Here is a 17951-nt window from a genome sequence, read left to right on the forward strand (position 1 = left end):
ACAAGTAACTTTTTCTGCAGCTAACCTGGGTGTTAGAAGATCAGGTAAACCCTGATCTTTAGACCCTTTGTGTTAGAGTGGGAGCTGTGCACATACAAGGGACTCAATAGGAGTTATTTAAGCCATTTATAGTGATCTTTTTTCTTCAGTTTAACCCCCTAATCGGTCTCTTGCTATGTGTAAGTACGCTGCTTAGCAGAATGGGCCTCTGATCTTGGGGCCTCTAGCTGTTACCCTCATTCTAACAATGAATGCTGCCAGTAGTAACTCCCTTTTAGCTCCTCTGCAGTTCTTGGTTCTCTGATCTCCTGCAGTAATGAATCCTGCAGATAAAATATATGCAGGAAACTGAATTGCTTTCCCAGATTTGGGCTCTATCTTCCACAGGACACAAGGAAATCTCTCTTATAGACACTCTAGATATAATATGTTATAGAGCAGCTGATTTTTTGAATGAGCTTGTGCCACATGCCCCGATGTATCTGAGATCTAATCGATACGGGGTGCGTTTCTCAGATACCAGGACACCACCTGCAGCCAAGCTGAGACGACAAAACCACAGAGTAAATTGCACTGGCAAAATAAAAGCCTTCCTCAAAGTAGCCAAGACCAAAGGAACTGCAGATCACAGGGGAAGTGGGGGTGCAAACCTGCAGCGAGGTCCAGGCCAGAAAAGGCTGTACTTGGAGTTTCTGGACGTTTTTTCTGTGCGTGTAAACATAGGCAGGTCCCATTCAAGCCAAACAAAGGCTCTGTTATTCCTTCCTTATCTAATGACGTAGGTTCCTTCCTTGCAGATCCCTTCTCAAGCTCTTATTTTTGAGAACACTGTTGCCAATAACAGTTTAACCACCCACAGCCTCTAGCAATCCGTTGCTGACTGAAAGTCAGGGTTGCCAGGCGTCCAGTTTTTGACCAGAATGCTCAGCCAAAAAGGGACCCTGACGGCTACGGTCAGCAGTGCTGACTGGGCCTCTAAAAGTCCGGACGGCGGCGCAGTGGGACTAAGGCGGCCTCCTTGCCTGCCCTGTCTCCACGCAGCTCCAGAAGCAGCCGGCATGTCCCCCTCTGGCTCCTAGGCGCAGGAGCGGCCAGCGAGACTCTATGCGATGCCCCCGAGGGCTGGCTCTGCAGCTCCCATTGGCCAAGAACTGCGGCCAATGGGAGCTGCGGGGGTGGTGCCTGCAGCCGGGGCCCTACACAGACATGCCAGCCACTTCCGCGAGCCGCCTGAGATAAGTGCTGCCTGACTGGAGCTCTCATCCCCTCTTGTGCCCGAACCCCCTCCCACACCCTGAACCCTAATTTCTGGCCCCACCCTGGAGCCTGCACCCCAGCTGGCGACCTCACCCCCTCCTGCACCCCAAACCCCTCATCCCTACCCACACCCTAACACCCTGCCCCAGCCTGGAGCCCCCTCCTGCACCCTAGCTCCCTCATTTCTGGCCCCACCCCAGAGCCTGCACCCCTAGCTGGAGCCATCACACCCTCCCGCACCCCAACCCCCTGCCCCTGCCCAGTGAAAGTGAGCAAGGTGGGGGAGAGTGAGCCACCGAGGGAGCGGGGATGGAGTGAGCAGGGTGCAGCCTTGGAGAAGGGGCAGGGCACGGGTGTTCGGTTCTGTGCTGGTGAGGGTGTGTATCATGGACACCACCCCATAGTTCCTTTAATACTAAAATCATCTCCTTCCGCTGTTTAAAATACCAGAGCTAGGTTCTTTCCCGTAATCGAAGGGGCAGCAACATGGTATGACATTTGTAAATGCGCATGCTAAGGCAAGGTGAACTGAATGGCATGCTGCAGTGCTGTTTGTTTTACACACACACACACACGCCTACAGTGTCAAATAATTTATGGGACTCCTTGCCTTCCCCTTAGGCAGCAGGGTGTTGGCTGCATTTCGAGGCAGGACATCGGGTTAGATGGAACAAGGGTGTGATCCAGTATTTGCAACGCTTTTAAGTAGTAGCAGCATGTCCAGTAATACTTGGCTGTTATGCGTTGCTTAACAACTGAATAATAGCAATACCTAGCCCCTGTATGGTGCTTTTCATCAGCAGATCTCAGAGCATTGTAGAAAGGGGATCGGTATCATTAGTCTCATTTTACAGATGGGGAAACTTAAATGCACTTTAGCAAATCCCCACCCATGGTTGTTAGCTGGTGGTGGACATGGATGGGACCACCCACTCCAAAGCATAAGCCTCAATTACTTGAGCCAAAGGAATAATGTCCCTTAGCTGGCAGCAGTAATGTGCCCTTATCTGTTGTGTTAATTGTGGTATTGCGATTTTGGGGTGATTTTTCACTTGTCTGAGGTAAACATGATGCAAGGCACCAGCTCAGGAATTTTCCCTTATTCAAAATGGCCGCCCTCGGCCATTACTGGCAGCAGGGCTGAAGCCAGCAACATGGCTGCCATTTCCCTCTCTGTCTCTTGCAGAGGCAGGCAGGCTGCCCTTAATAAAGATGGCTAGTGTCAAGTGCTTGAAAGCCACGTCCCCAGGCAACATGGCTGCCAGCCACTGTATGGTTCTTGGGACTGGACAGGACTCAGGGACTGTGAGGAGCAGCAGAGACCCTGTGAAAGGTGGCTGGGGAGAATGAGGGGGAGTAGGCACTGGGGCTGTGGGAGGTAGGAGGGAGGCTGAAGGGGCAGGTTGGGGGATGTGGGAGGCTGAAAGGGGCAGGGGGATATGGGGGCAGGTGGGAGTGTGTAGGGGATTTGAGGGCTTGGGGGAGGCTGAGGAGAGGTGTAGAGGGTGTTGGGGGCAGGCTGGTGGGGGGGGGTGTGTGCAGCAGGATGTGGGGGTAAGAAGGAGGCGATAGAATGGGAGCTCCCCCAGCCTGGGGTGGGTGGTGGATAAGGGAGATGGTGCTGTCCTGTCTGGGGAAGGTGAGGGAGTCATGAGCGTAATGGGAAATGGATGGCATTTCCCTTGTCTGTGGGGTGAGGAGAAGGCAAGTGCCGTCTCCTTCTGAGTGGTTGGGGAGAGGCGTGCATTTTGCGTGTGCATTAAAGGGTGACATTTCAACCTGAAATTTTCCTACGCACATACTGCCGGAAGAGGAGAGTGGAGTTAAAAGTCAAAAGACAGACCAAACAATAAGGCTTGATGGTGATTTTAAAATCTCATGGGTTGTGGGGCCAATCTCATGATTTTGGGGCTCTAAGTCATGGTTTTGATCTCGAAGATTGCTGTACTGTAGTCTTGCATGCAGCCTGTCACAGTGTCCTGGGTCTCTGTCATCTCAGCATTATCCTTTCTGTGGACCAACCATTGCAGTGGGACATAAAACACATAATAAGTATATCACGTAAATATTAACTGGGATGGAGCAAGGAGAATTTAGTTAAGCAAACATTACTACTTCCACTTTAACTGAGACAGTGTTTAAATTATTTGCTTGTTGTTGCAAAGGGCATTGTTGGCAGACCTGGGGTTAGAAGTCTTGGTTCCTGGCACTCCCTTTTATCCTTATGAGCTGGCCGCAGTCTTGGCTGACACACCAGGGAGTGAATTAGAGTTCTCCAGAGCGAACAGCATGAGCTGCTACAGCTTGAGCTAAAGAGCCAACATGCTGTAGCTGGCACTGTAACAGATTCATGTCCTCTCCTCTGTGGATCTGCCATAAAGGGGAACTTGTAACACACACACTCCCTAGTGGGTTAAACTTAAACTATGTTTCCTTTTAAATAGGCCTGATCTCAACTGTTGGAGCCCATGGTGTCTTTCCATTGGCTTTAATGGGCTTTAGCTTGGGCTCTACCATTCTTTTGTCAATTAAGGGTAGTGGAGGTTATATGCAACAGGGTTCCCTGACAGGGTGCACGGTAAGAACACTGTGTGCGTGTGAGAGACTGACAAAAGGGTGTCTTGCATTCTCTCCAGCCTGGAACTCATTAATGCAGCCACAAACAACCCTCCCTGGCTGGTGTGTGCAGGGATATGAGATTTCCCTTAAGAAAAAAACAAGCTGATTGTAAATGTTTCCATGCTGCCTGCAATCCTTGTTCTGGCCTTATCTTAAGGCTCCATTCAGTTCTGCCCACCCACAGAGTGAATGGCTGAGATGAGTTGAAGTTTTTACTGCCTTTTGGCAAGAAGAGCTGACACCTAACTTAAAAACAGAGTTTCTCGTTTCTCAGCTCTCTCTGGCTTCTCTGCTTCTCCACTTTCCACTGTTCTTGTGAACTATTGCCCATGGGTCCTAACTTCACCCTTCACCAGTCCCAAGTGGGATGGGATGTGAGGATGGGACCTTTGTTTATGCTCCATCAGATTCTAAGATGAAGGGCACCTTTTTCGGGACATGTGATATTAACTATTGGGTCTTGATCTCGGGCTCAGTTGTGAGAGTGGGATCGGATCTCTCATTTTGCACCTGGAGATCCACAAGTAATTCCCAGATCTGCCTCTCACAATGGAGCTAATGTCTTGGTCCTGGAAAGCGCCAGACCCTTTGCTTGGCAGCTGAAGGCCACGTGGCAGTGTCCACATGGCTGGTACCCATTGTTTTTCCCTCCGATACCGTTGTGGCATGAGAGCTCATCCTGCAGCAGATGTTCTGGTGGCCTGTCTCAGCTGATCCCTCATAGAATCATAGAATATCAGGGTTGGAAGGGACCCCAGAAGGTCATCTAGTCCAACCCCCTGCTCGAAGCAGGACCAATTCCCAGTTAAATCATCCCAGCCAGGGCTTTGTCAAGCCTGACCTTAAAAACCTCTAAGGAAGAAGATTCTACCACCTCCCTAGGTAACGCATTCCAGTGTTTCACCACCCTCTTAGTGAAAAAGTTTTTCCTAATATCCAATCTAAACCTCCCCCACTGCAACTTGAGACCATTACTCCTCGTTCTGTCATCTGCTACCATTGAGAACAGTCTAGAGCCATCCTCTTTGGAACCCCCTTTCAGGTAGTTGAAAGCAGCTATCAAATCCCCCCTCATTCTTCTCTTCTGCAGGCTAAACAATCCCAGCTCCCTCAGCCTCTCCTCATAAGTCATCATACATCCACTGCTTTCCCTTCATCCACAGAACCAGTAATCTCATCATAAAAGGCGATTAGATTAGTCAGGCATGACCTTCCCTTGGTGAATCCATGCTGGCTGTTCCTGATCACTTTCCTCTCATGCAAGTGCTTCAGGATTGATTCTTTGACTTATGAAACAGTCATAAGCTGTTTCAACCTCAGTCCCTTCTGTGCATGCCCAATTAAAAGCACTTGGGCATTTGGAACACTGGGACCCTTGATGTGAATTTGGGGGAAGATGGTTTCAGATGCAATAATGTAGGGACTCAAAGAGAACTGAAGCTCATTTATTGCGTCAGCTACATGCCAGTTAGTCTGCTAGGCAATGAAGGTGCTAAAGTGGGGTGCAGTAATTCCGTGTAGGGGAAAATACCCCAACATGAAGGGGTGTGTTGTGATTGAGGTATGAGGTTGGAAGTCTTCAGTCTGGCCTCAATCAGCTGAGTGTACCTCTCACCATCACATGATCCAGAGAAGTTTAATAACTTTATAAAATGCACTGTAGCTATAAACTGTTAATCAGCTGCCACGTTCCAGCCCGAAGTGGCTGCATTTCAGTAATGGGTGAAGTGATCAATTGTACAACTTGCAGAGAAAGAGTTACAATGTGCAAATGTGGATGAGAGTTCTGATTCAAAGTTTTTGAGGAATCATATTGGCTCACCTATTAGAGAGAAAAGATCAGGTCAGTTGCTAAACTTCCCTAAGTTTCAGGGTAGAGGGTATCTGTGGATTTGCTCCTGAATCACCTTTAATTAAAAGCAAAGTATTTTTGGACATTTCTTCCTGAAGGGCGCTGTATAAACATAGAATTTATACATTCTAATTTACAGCAAGCTGCTTTTCAATGTCCTTCAAAAAGATGCAGTAGAACAGGGGTTCTCAAACTTCTGACAACAAAAATTACTACACAACCCGAGGGGGGACGGGGGACTGAAGCCTGAGCCCACCCAAGCCCTGCCACCTGGGGTGGGAAGCCAAAGCGCAAAGGCTTCAGCCCCAGGCAGGGGGCCTGTAACCTGAGCCCTGCTGTCCAGGTGGTGGGCCTCGGGCTTTGACTTCCACCCCAGGCCCCAGTAAGTCTAAAGCCAGCCCTGGGGACCCCATTAAAATGGGGTCATGACTCATTTGGGGGTCCTGACCCACACTTTGAGAACCACTGTAATAGAATATCAGCAGCAGCCCCAGTTTGCTATCTGTTGAGTGATGCTAAAATTTCAGTGGTCCATTCAATCCCCAGCATCTCTGATGATGCCCACGAAGTTGCCATTTAGTGCCAGTCCTGCAGGTGGCAAGTATGATGTGGACACATCTCCTTTAGGCATTGGGTCATCTGGTAATTTCACACTGAGCCATCAGAGAGGATGGACTTCAGTTCAGTGCCAAATTCATTTGTAAAGCCCGAGAAAGAAGAAAGAGGATGTGTAAATACTAAGGTTTAGATTTTCAAAGCCATCTAGAGTACAGCTGGCTTACAATTTCTGTCAAAACATTTTCTTGACCAAAAAAAAAAATGTTTTTTGACTAAATGGGAATTTTCATTAGAGAATGAAATTTTCATTTCCATTTTTCATTAGGAAATGTCTGTTTATCATTTTAGAAAACTGCCAAAAAGTTTTGGTTTTGAACCACAGTTTTTCTTTCGTCATTTGTCAAAATCAGAAGTTTTCTGATTTTTGTTTTTTATGACACCCTGGCACACCCCAAATTCTTTGAAAAATTTCAGTGCAAATGACAAACATTCTTGTTTCTTTGCATTTTTTTTAATGGAAATACAATGGAAATTTTAGATACACATCACCTTGTTAATTGTAATCGCAGGTATGCGTCTAAAGTCCCTAGAATACATTGGAAATGTCAACCTAAGTTGTTATACTTATTCACTGTATCATGTGCATCATCTCTTTTGTGCTTAGAAATGCAGTTGAATTAATTTCCCTAGATAATCAGCTACCTAAAATAAAATGGATGATGGTTCAGACATCCATGTACCCTTGGAGCATGAGTAGCTCAGGATGGAATATGTGTAACAGCGCTGCCACCTGCTGGTTTTACTTGGCTAATACAGATTTAATACTTTGCTTCAGGATACAATATTTATACAGGGCTGTCACCCTCATCAGAAGCAATTTGAGTTTCTTGTAGTGGTCGTTGATTAGGGATATGCTGTTAAATTTCAGTGACCATAGCAACCGATCCAAAAGATGTCTCTCTAATGTTAGAAACATTAAAATATGTGATAAGCACAGGGACCTTAGTGACTCACATGACAGGAATTGGGCAACATTCAAAATGGGGTCCACTAATGCAACAGTCCTCTTCTTGTTTGCTTGTAAAGCTTCTCTTTTCCCAAAATTGGTGTGTGACTTGGGAGGGAGTACAATCTGGAGACCAGAACTGGACAGAGCAAGTGCTACTCCAGGGGTCAAATCCTGTCCTGACTGAAGTTGAGGGCCATTGACTTGAACAAGGCCTGGATTTCACCCCTCTATTCTCAGAGACTGACCCTGTGTGACACTGGGCAAGTCACTTAACCTCTGAGGTAGCAGTACCTGCCTCGTATGGCTTCCAGATAGTCAGTCTAAGTTTTCCTTTGCTTGTGTCATTCTGCTATTGAGTTTTATTCTCCTTGGACAAAACCAGTTCTCCTGACTCTGTAGGGTGAAAACCTGGCCCTTGTGAAGTCAATGGAACTTTTCCTACTGATTTCATTAAGGCCAGGAATACCCTCAGTGTATATAACCTTCAATTATAGAATGTTTGTATATGTTCTATACTCTCAGGGATCCTTGCGCCTTTTGCTCAAAGTGAAATACACATTCACATAAAGGAAGGGTGACAAACCTAAGGTGAATGGAAACTGTAATGGTGCCAAAAAGAAAAGTTAAACTAGCAAAGGTTGAGTTGTTCTCTGGCTTGGGGAATTTTTCCCTGCTTGGAAGCCTGGAAGTAAATGTAAGCTTGAACAATTTCCTCATTGAATCCCCCTCTATCCTTCCCAATGGTATTCTTAGGTCTGTAATATTGTGTTTATACAGAGTCATCCAACAACCTGTTTAGTATCTAAATGGATAGAATCATGTTTACCATAATCGATAATTGGCAGCATTCAAAAATGGGTTTCTTTTCCCATTCTCCTCCTTTTCTTAACTGTTGGACAAACACGGAGTGTCGTGTGTCATGTGTATGTGTGTAATCAATCTACCTACAATTATATATTCCCCTCTATTTTCCAGATAAAGACAAAAACATTTGTGTGGGGTTTTCAGAAATATTATATTTAAAATTGTTTTCATTGTCTGCCTGTCACAAGAATTTTGATTCTAGCTCTTTAATCTTAGACTGCAAATCTATTTCATTTGCTGGTGCTTTGATTTGTGTTAGCAGAAATAAATGAGATTATCTGTCCCTTGAGATAAGCTTTCAAAAATGAGAGCTGAGAAACTGGTTTCTACAAACATGTTAATATGGCCTCAATTTAAATCTGGGAATGAAAACATACGTAAAGGCTCATTCTTCTTCAAGTGATGGTCCGTATGTGTATTGGATCTGTGTATTCTGCATGTGGGATATGCATATGCACCATGTGCCTGTGTCTGGAATTTTTTTGCAAGCAGTGTCCTTTGGCCTACACATGTGTCATAGCTCTACTTGTACTCCAAACCAAGGGAATTAAAGGTGGTGCAGGCCAGTGCCTCTCCCTTTCCTTCTTACGGCTGCATAGGTCTGAGTCGGATTCTTCAGTATCCTCAGCTCCCTTTTTGCTGTAAGATACTGTATATACGTAGTTTTAGTTGTCTTGATAGTATAGTCTTCATAGAATAGTTAGAAATTGTTGTCCCATTTTCTTCCCCACCCAGGGACTTTTAACGCCTGAGAAGACTGAGATTATGCCCAGGTTCAAAAATTGTGTTTCCCGCCCTTGCTCCTTTTCGGTGAGTGACGAACATCAGTGCTGCCCTCTGCTGCCTTGGCGAGGCACATATTTCTGCTGAGTGCAGCATCTGCTGTTCTTCCTCCCCGAGAACTTGTGATGATTGGGAACTGAGACTCAGAAAACATCTCAGGAGAAGGCAATGAAGCCCCAATCAGATCCTGGCCGTAGACTCACTCCCATACATCAGTCTTACCATGCAGGCTGTGTCCCTCTGAACACAGGCTTGGGAACATGGGCCCCACAGTAGTCTCTGCAGTATTAGACAAAGGGGCACGAGACAGGAGCCCCAGAAAATCCGTGTTCTGGCCTCTGACCAGATACAATTGGCCAAGAGAAGGTGGTACCCTACCTTGGGGTCTTCTTTTGCCCGTTGATCCATCCTACTGGCAATATTGGGGACTATGGGAACCCTACCCTGGACACCCAGAATTGATTCAGGAGTCCTATTTGCCATTGCCCAGATAGCCGCACTCGACCCCTTTGGAATATTTGGAAAGGGAAGGTGTTCAAGAGCTGATGGTTCCGGGAGCAATCTTGTCATCTTCACCGGATGAGGTGGTTACTCCATCTTCTCCGTTTCTGCCAGGTGGCTTTAAACAATATCTAAAGCTCATGCACAGGTTGGCTGCAGAGCTACAGAATCATCTTGAGGAAGTCCAGGAACCTCAGCACAGTTTACTAGATGTTCTGCAATCTTCCGGGTCCAGTTGAGTCACCCTGCCCATCAATGATGCCATTGTGGACCCAGCAAAGACAGTTTGGCACATTCCTGCTTCTCATTCTCCCACCCCTAAGTGGGCCATGAAGTGGTACTCTGTTCTGTCCCAGAGGGCAGAGTTTTTGTTGCCTCACCCTCCGCCAAAATCCCTGGTGGTCTAGGCGGTAACAGAGCAGTCCAAGCAATAGCACCCAAAGGCTCTATAGCCAATCTATCTATGAATCTGACCTTTCTAATAGCCATAGAATCATAGAATCATAGAATATCAGGGTTGGAAGGGACCCCAGAAGGTCATCTAGTCCAACCCCCTGCTCGAAGCAGGACCAATTCCCAGTTAAATCATCCCAGCCAGGGCTTTGTCAAGCCTGACCTTAAAAACCTCTAAGGAAGGAGATTCTACCACCTCCCTAGGTAACGCATTCCAGTGTTTCACCACCCTCTTAGTGAAAAAGTTTTTCCTAATATCCAATCTAAACCTCCCCCACTGCAACTTGAGACCATTACTCCTCGTTCTGTCATCTGCTACCATTGAGAACAGTCTAGAGCCATCCTCTTTGGAACCCCCTTTCAGGTAGTTGAAAGCAGCTATCAAATCCCCCCTCATTCTTCTCTTCTGCAGGCTAAACAATCCCAGCTCCCTCAGCCTCTCCTCATAACTCATGTGTTCCAGTCCCCTAATCATTTTTGTTGCCCTTCCCTGGACTCTCTCCAATTTATCCACATCCTTCTTGAAGTGTGGGGCCCAAAACTGGACACAGTACTCCAGATGAGGCCTCACCAATGTCGAATAGAGGGGAACGATCACGTCCCTCGATCTGCTCGCTATGCCCCTACTTATACATCCCAAAATGCCATTGGCCTTCTTGGCAACAAGGGCACACTGCTGACTCATATCCAGCTTCTCGTCCACTGTCACCCCTAGGTCCTTTTCTGCAGAACTGCTGCCTAGCCATTCGGTCCCTAGTCTGTAGCTGTGCATTGGGTTCTTCCGTCCTAAGTGCAGGACCCTGCACTTATCCTTATTGAACCTCATCAGATTCCTTTTGGCCCAATCTTCCAATTGGTCTAGGTCCTTCTGTATCCTATCCCTCCCCTCCAGCGTATCTACCACTCCTCCCAGTTTAGTATCATCCGCAAATTTGCTGAGAGTGCAATCCACACCATCCTCCAGATCATTTATGAAGATATTGAATAAAACTGGCCCCAGGACCGACCCTTGGGGCACTCCACTTGATACCGGCTGCCAACTAGACATGGAGCCATTGATCACTACCCGTTGAGCCCGACAATTTAGCCAGCTTTCTACCCACCTTATAGTGCATTCATCCAGCCCATACTTCCTTAACTTGCTGACAAGAATACTATGGGAGACCGTGTCAAAAGCTTTGCTAAAGTCAAGAAACAATACATCCACTGCTTTCCCTTCATCCACAGAACCAGTAATCTCATCATAAAAGGCGATTAGATTAGTCAGGCATGACCTTCCCTTGGTGAATCCATGCTGGCTGTTCCTGATCACTTTCCTCTCATGCAAGTGCTTCAGGATTGATTCTTTGAGGACCTGCTCCATGATTTTTCCAGGGACTGAGGTGAGGCTGACTGGCCTGTAGTTCCCAGGATCTTCCTTCTTCCCTTTTTTAAAGATTGGCACTACATTAGCCTTTTTCCAGTCATCCGGGACTTCCCCGGTTCGCCACGAGTTTTCAAAGATAATGGCCAGTGGCTCTGCAATCACAGCCGCCAATTCCTTCAGCACTCTCGGATGCAACTCGTCCGGCCCCATGGACTTGTGCACGTCCAGCTTTTCTAAATAGTCCCTAACCGCCTCTATCTCCACAGAGGGCTGGCCATCTCTTCCGCATTTTGTGATGCCCAGCGCAGCAGTCTGGGAGCTGACCTTGTTAGTGAAAACAGAGGCAAAAAAAGCATTGAGTACATTAGCTTTTTCCACATCCTCTGTCACTAGGTTGCCTCCCTCATTCAGTAAGGGGCCCACACATTCCTTGGCTTTCTTCTTGTTGCCAACATACCTGAAGAAACCCTTCTTGTTACTCTTGACATCTCTGGCTAGCTGCAGCTCTAGGTGCGATTTGGCCCTCCTGATAACATTCCTACATGCCCGAGCAATATTTTTATACTCTTCCCTGGTCATATGTCCAACCTTCCACTTCTTGTAAGCTTCTTTTTTATGTTTAAGATCCGCTAGGATTTCACCATTAAGCCAAGTTGGTCGCCTGCCATATTTACTATTCTTTCGACTCATCGGGATGGTTTGTCCCTGTAACCTCAACAGGGATTCCTTGAAATACAGCCAGCTCTCCTGGACTCCTTTCCCCTTCAAGTTAGTCCCCCAGGGGATCCTGGCCATCCATTCCCTGAGGGAGTCGAAGTCTGCTTTCCTGAAGTCCAGGGTCCGTATCCTGCTGCTTACCTTTGTTCCCTGCGTCAGGATCCTGAACTCAACCAACTCATGGTCACTGCCTCCCAGATTCCCATCCACTTTTGCTTCCCCCACTAATTCTACTCGGTTTGTGAGCAGCAGGTCAAGAAAAGCACCCCCCCTAGTTGGCTCCTCTAGCACTTGCGCCAGGAAATTGTCCCCTACGCTTTCCAAAAACTTCCTGGATTGTCTATGCACCGCTGTATTGCTCTCCCAGCAGATATCAGGAAAATTAAAGTCACCCATGAGAATCAGGGCATGCGATCTAGTAGCTTCCGTGAGCTGCCGGAAGAAAGCCTCATCCACCTCATCCCCCTGGTCCGGTGGTCTATAGCAGACTCCCACCACTACATCTCTCTTGTTGCACACACTTCTAAACTTAATCCAGAGACACTCAGGTTTTTCTGCAGTTTCGTACCGGAGCTCTGAGCAGTCATACTGCTCCCTTACATACAGTGCTACTCCCCCACCTTTTCTGCCCTGCCTGTCCTTCCTGAACAGTTTATAACCATCCATGACAGTACTCCAGTCATATGAGTTATCCCACCAAGTCTCTGTTATTCCGATCACGTCATAGTTCCTTGACATCACCAGGACCTCCAGTTCTCCCTGCTTGTTTCCAAGGCTTTGTGCATTTGTATATAAGCACTTGAGATAACCTGTTGATCGCCCCTCATTGCCAGTATGAGGCAGGAGCCCTCCCCTCACAGACATTCCTGCCTGTGCTTCCTCCCGGTATCCCGCTTTCCCACTTACCTCAGGGCTTTGGTCTCCTTCCCCCGGTGAACCTAGTTTAAAGCCCTCCTCACTAGGTTAGCCAGCCTGCTGGCAAAGATGCTCTTCCCTCTCTTCGTAAGATGGAGCCCGTCTCTACCCAGCACTCCTCCTTCATGGAACACCATCCCATGGTCAAAGAAACCAAAGCCTTCTCTCCGACACCATCTGCGTAGCCATAATGCGTAGCCATAATGTGAGCCAGAAGGGTCAGTGAGCTGGGAGCACTCAAAACGGACATACCATATACTACGTTTTATAAAGAAAAGGTTGTATTATGACCCTACGCTAGATTAGTTTCTAAAGTAGTTTCCGAGTTTCAGGAGAGTCAGGCAATTCACTTAGCAGTATTTTTTCCATGCTTCAGATAAAGAGAGATGGCTGCGTTCTCTAGATGTCTGAAAGGCTTTTATCTGCAAAGAACAAGGGATTTTAGAACGACACCTAGCTATCTGTTCCCATAGCAGAGCGATCCAGAGGTCAGGTTATATCAACGCAGAGATTTTCAAAATGGATCTCTGATTGTATTACCCTTTCTTACTAACTAGCTAATGTTCCCCTTCTGGAGGAGTTGAGGGTTCATTCCACTAGAGGGCAAACTACTTTGGCTACATTTTTATGTATGTGTGAGAGACTGACTCCCCCCCTCCCCGAGAGATACATAGGGCAGCTACTTGGAACTCCTTGCATATGTTCACAGGATGAAATGCTGTGGTCCAGTTGTTGACTGTGAATACAGCTGTAGGAACAGCAGTTCTACAGTCAGGTTTTGCTTCTGTGTCTTTGCACCCATGTCCTGTCTGACTACTGCTTGTTAATCTCCCACATGTGGAATTCACATAGGGATATCACTTGAAGAAGAGGTTACTTACCTATAACTGGAGGTTCATCAAGATGTGGTCCCTTTCTGTATTCCACTACCCACCCTGTGCCCTCTCTGCTGCGGATTGTTTGAACTGTGGTAAGAATGGGAAACTGGAGAGATGTCAGCCCACACTGCTTTATATGCCCTTGGTTCGGAGCACGAGGAGAGTTACGATGAATGTGTGGGCCAACGGACCCTGCTTGCAAAAAATTCTGGACTCGGGCATGTATTGCGCATATTTATCCCATGTGTGGAATACAGATAGGCATCACATGTCTCAAAGAACCTCCAGTTACAGGTAACTAATCTCCATTTTAGCAGCATTAGGTTAAGTTAGGCATCAAAGCTTTTATGTCAAAAGTAGCAGTGGTCAGATGACTGCAGATGGTTGCAAGTGGAAACGCTGTTTGTGTGTTTGTGTGTGTGTGGGGGGGTTGTTTTCCACCTCCCTGACAGGCGGTAGCAAGTTGATGGGAGACTTCTCCTGTCAACCTAGCGCTGTCTGCACCAGGGGTTAGGTCGGTTTAACTGTGTTGCTCAGGGGGTGTGGATTTTTTACAGTCCTGAGCAACGTAGTTACACTGACCTAATTTCCTAATTTAGGCCAGGTTTTTGAGACTGAGCAGACACATCTCCATCACTCGTTATCTCATCTGAAACTTACATTGTTCTCTCTACCTTCCAGAAGTCCCTGGCGGCTGGTACTCTAGCAATGCAATTTCTTTCATTCTGTTTATAGTGGGTTTGACCTTTTCCCTTCAACTCAGTCGTTGAGTCTCTGCAATCTCCTTCCCTCCCCATTTTGGATCCTGTGGAGAAATTATTTATAGGTGACCCACAAAGACAGAAAGAAGTATCCCTTTTTGCTTCTTTACTGTATAAAAAGAAGGCCTGCAAAGGATTTTTTTTTTCCAGGCGGATTTTTTGCTTTGTTTTTTTACCTTAGAAATATCAGACATGTCTTGCCTCCCCTGCTTTTTTCCTGAATGACTCCTTGGAGGACTAGAGACTAAACGTATTAGGGCTCCCAGTGTTACTAACATCAATGGCAATGAACTTGCACTAACGCATTTGAAAAAAATGTCCCTAGTGTAGGTAGGGCTCTAAAGGACAAGTTGGCAACTTGAGAGATTTAAAAATAAAATGGCAGTTACATAAAACACATCGTAACAGAGTTTGGTCAGGCTAACAGAATTAGATAGAACTAGAGCAGGATTTCCAAAGCATGTGTAGCCTATAGCGATAGGTTTTTGCTAGGTAACCAAATAGATGCCATCAGGGAGCTCAACCAGGAATAACTTAAAACATCAGGGATAAAACCCTACAGATTGGAATTAAATCCTTGATTTCTACAAATTCTTTACCCATAATTCAGCAAACTAATCTCAACGTTATAACCTTGATAGCAAAAGTTACCTGAGACAGGTGTTTGCTGCAGGCAAAGTACAGAGTCATAAATAAACTGGAGCCAACAAATATCAAGTTGTTTTGATTCTACATGGCCAAGTCATTTAGGTCCAATGACTTCCCAGAATTTAATTTATCTATAACTCCTTAGTTTTTTTCCAGAGGACATGACTTTTCCTAGGCAATCTCTACCATCTGAGACTATACTGTTGAGATTGGTATGTTGCAAGGCAATCGACTCTTCCATATGCCTATCACAACCGCTTTAAAACTCCTCAAACTCCTGTAGCTATTAAATATATTTTAATTTTGTTCTGATAGGGCCTGAGCCAATTCTCACTGAAGGCAGTGAGAGTCCTTCCATTTATGAGTACAGTAGAACCTCAGTTATGAACACCTCGGGAATGGAGGTTGTTTGTAACTCAGAAATGTTCATAACTCTGAACAAAACGTTATGGTTCTTTCAAAAGTTTACAACTGAACAGTGACTTAATACAGCTTTGAAACTTTACTATGCAGAATTAAAATGCTGCTTACCCTTTATTGTTTTAGTAGTTTATGTTTAATTGTTTTTTTGATTTTTTTTGTCTCTGCGGCTGCCTGACTGTGTACTTCTGGTTCCAAATGAGGTGTGTGGTTGACTGGTCAGTTTGCAACTCTTGAGGTTCCGCCATATAACTCCATTAGCTGGCAGCACTAGTAGGCTCTTTTTGCTGTGGATTAGACACCAAAGAGCAGACTCACTCTTAGCCAGTGTGGTGGTATGGATAAAGTGAAATTCAGTTGACAGGGTAATCAAGCCAGCTCCTTTCATGAGCAGGAACTGCTCTAGAAGTCACCCAGGGAAAGTTCCTATTTTAACCCCATCCATCCATGCTCTTAAGCATTCCAGTATAGTCTAAAATGTGTCCAGTGTTGGGATTTATGAAATTCACTTGAAGCACGGTCCTACTCCCACTGTGGGAAAAATCTCCCATTCACTTAAAGTGGATTGGATCAGGTGCTTAGTTCTTATTACAGAAACTTAGCCTTGTGCTCATATCATGGAAATGGTTATAGGATATGTCTCTGTAGACTCTGTGTGCCTTTTATTTTCTAGTGCAAGATACCCTACAGGAACCTGCTGATGGATAGACACCTAATACATTCATTTTTAGATTCTATTTTTATTCTTGTAAATTAATTTGAGATGTTTCATTAACCTCACTTATACTTATTACCTATTTCTAGGTTTCTAACTTGGCACTTTTTCCCTACTTTTCAATATTTTTTTTTTGGTTGTTTGTATCTTCCTGCTTTTATCACCTGCCTGTCCCAGAGGCTAGTTCCTGCTTTGGCAACTTGCTAACGCGTTGAAGATAATAAGATGTGTAATTAGTAGATTAATTAGTGGTACAAGTTCTTAATAGCCAATTATAGGAAAATGATTCAGATACTTTTTTTGTTGTTGTGCAACATAATTTATGTTCTTTCTACTTATGCTAAAAGGAACGTACATTAAAGGTTTATGGTATTGTTGCATCATGAAAAGAAATGTTTGTTTTTAAAGAAAAATAAATTAACAGATTTAGAAAAGAAGTTGCCTGTGTTGGAGGCAATACCGTTGAGCCATGGCATGCAGGAAATAGGGCTGGGGTTTTCAGAGAATTCTCCAGGGGGAATTAAGGGCCGAGATTTTATTGAATTCAATAGGAGCTGGATGTCTAACTTAATTGAGCTCTTTTTAAAATCCCCTCTCTAGTCTTGAGTAAAAACAAACCTGGTATATCATCTTTGCGTTTAAGCACCAACCAAGTGAAACTAAGTAATCTGATTTCACAGTTCAAGCAGCATGAAAATGCAAATGGATAAAGCACAAATGACAAACAGTAAATTAGATTGGGTTGTATTTTTTGTTTTAATTATTTCAGATTCTAGAGTTTGTTGTGGTGTTTGTTGTAACAGTGCAGAAATCCAGTGCATAGTCCAGCCCAACAACAGGTTTCTGCATAGGGCAGGCTGGTCCAATTCAGATTAGTATGGGGCAGGCTGAAAAAATGCCTCATATGCATGATTGCCTTGCTATTGACGGTGCATGCAAAGAGCTCAGGGTGGGGGCAGGTGCAATGGTCTCCCTCTTTAGCTCAGTACTGGCTGTTAACCTTCTCCTTCCTCCCTCCAGTTTATCCTCTGCAAAGGCTTGCTGCTGAAATGCAGTGAGTGCCCTTTGGTTGCTTCACAAAACTAGAGGCTGATGCTTCATTCTTCTTAGGCCAGTGCTGACTCCTCTGGGAAATTTCCACTGATCTCTCTGCTTCCATATGCAATGCTTATGCTGTATCTGTGAGCAGAGCAGCATTCAGCCACATCAGCATGTCTCCCTGCACTCAGCTATGCTGGCACCTATGCTTGTCATGAATGTAGGTGTGCATGCTAATGCATGCTTGGCCATGCCAGCCTGTGATGCCAGCTGTGAGGAGACCAATAAATACCATGGGTACATGTTCTATGTTAAGTGATACACCCATATATGAATACTGTCCTCATGAAAATGATGCAGTAGGAATAACAGTAATACCTGGCTCTCGTATAATGCTTTTCATCAGTAGATCTCAAAGGTCTTCCCAATGTATTTATCCTCCCAACACCCTGTGAGGTTGAGAAATATTATCATCTCTGTTTTTACAGATGGGTAACTGAGGCAGAGGAATGCCAAGTGACTCACCTAAGGTTACCCAGGAAGTCTGTGGCAAAGCAGGGAATTGTATCTAGATTTCCCAAGTCCTAGGATAGTGCC

This window comes from Lepidochelys olivacea (assembly GCF_965140295.1).
Source record: "Lepidochelys olivacea isolate rLepOli2 genome assembly, chromosome: 21".
NCBI lineage: Eukaryota > Metazoa > Chordata > Testudines > Cheloniidae > Lepidochelys > Lepidochelys olivacea.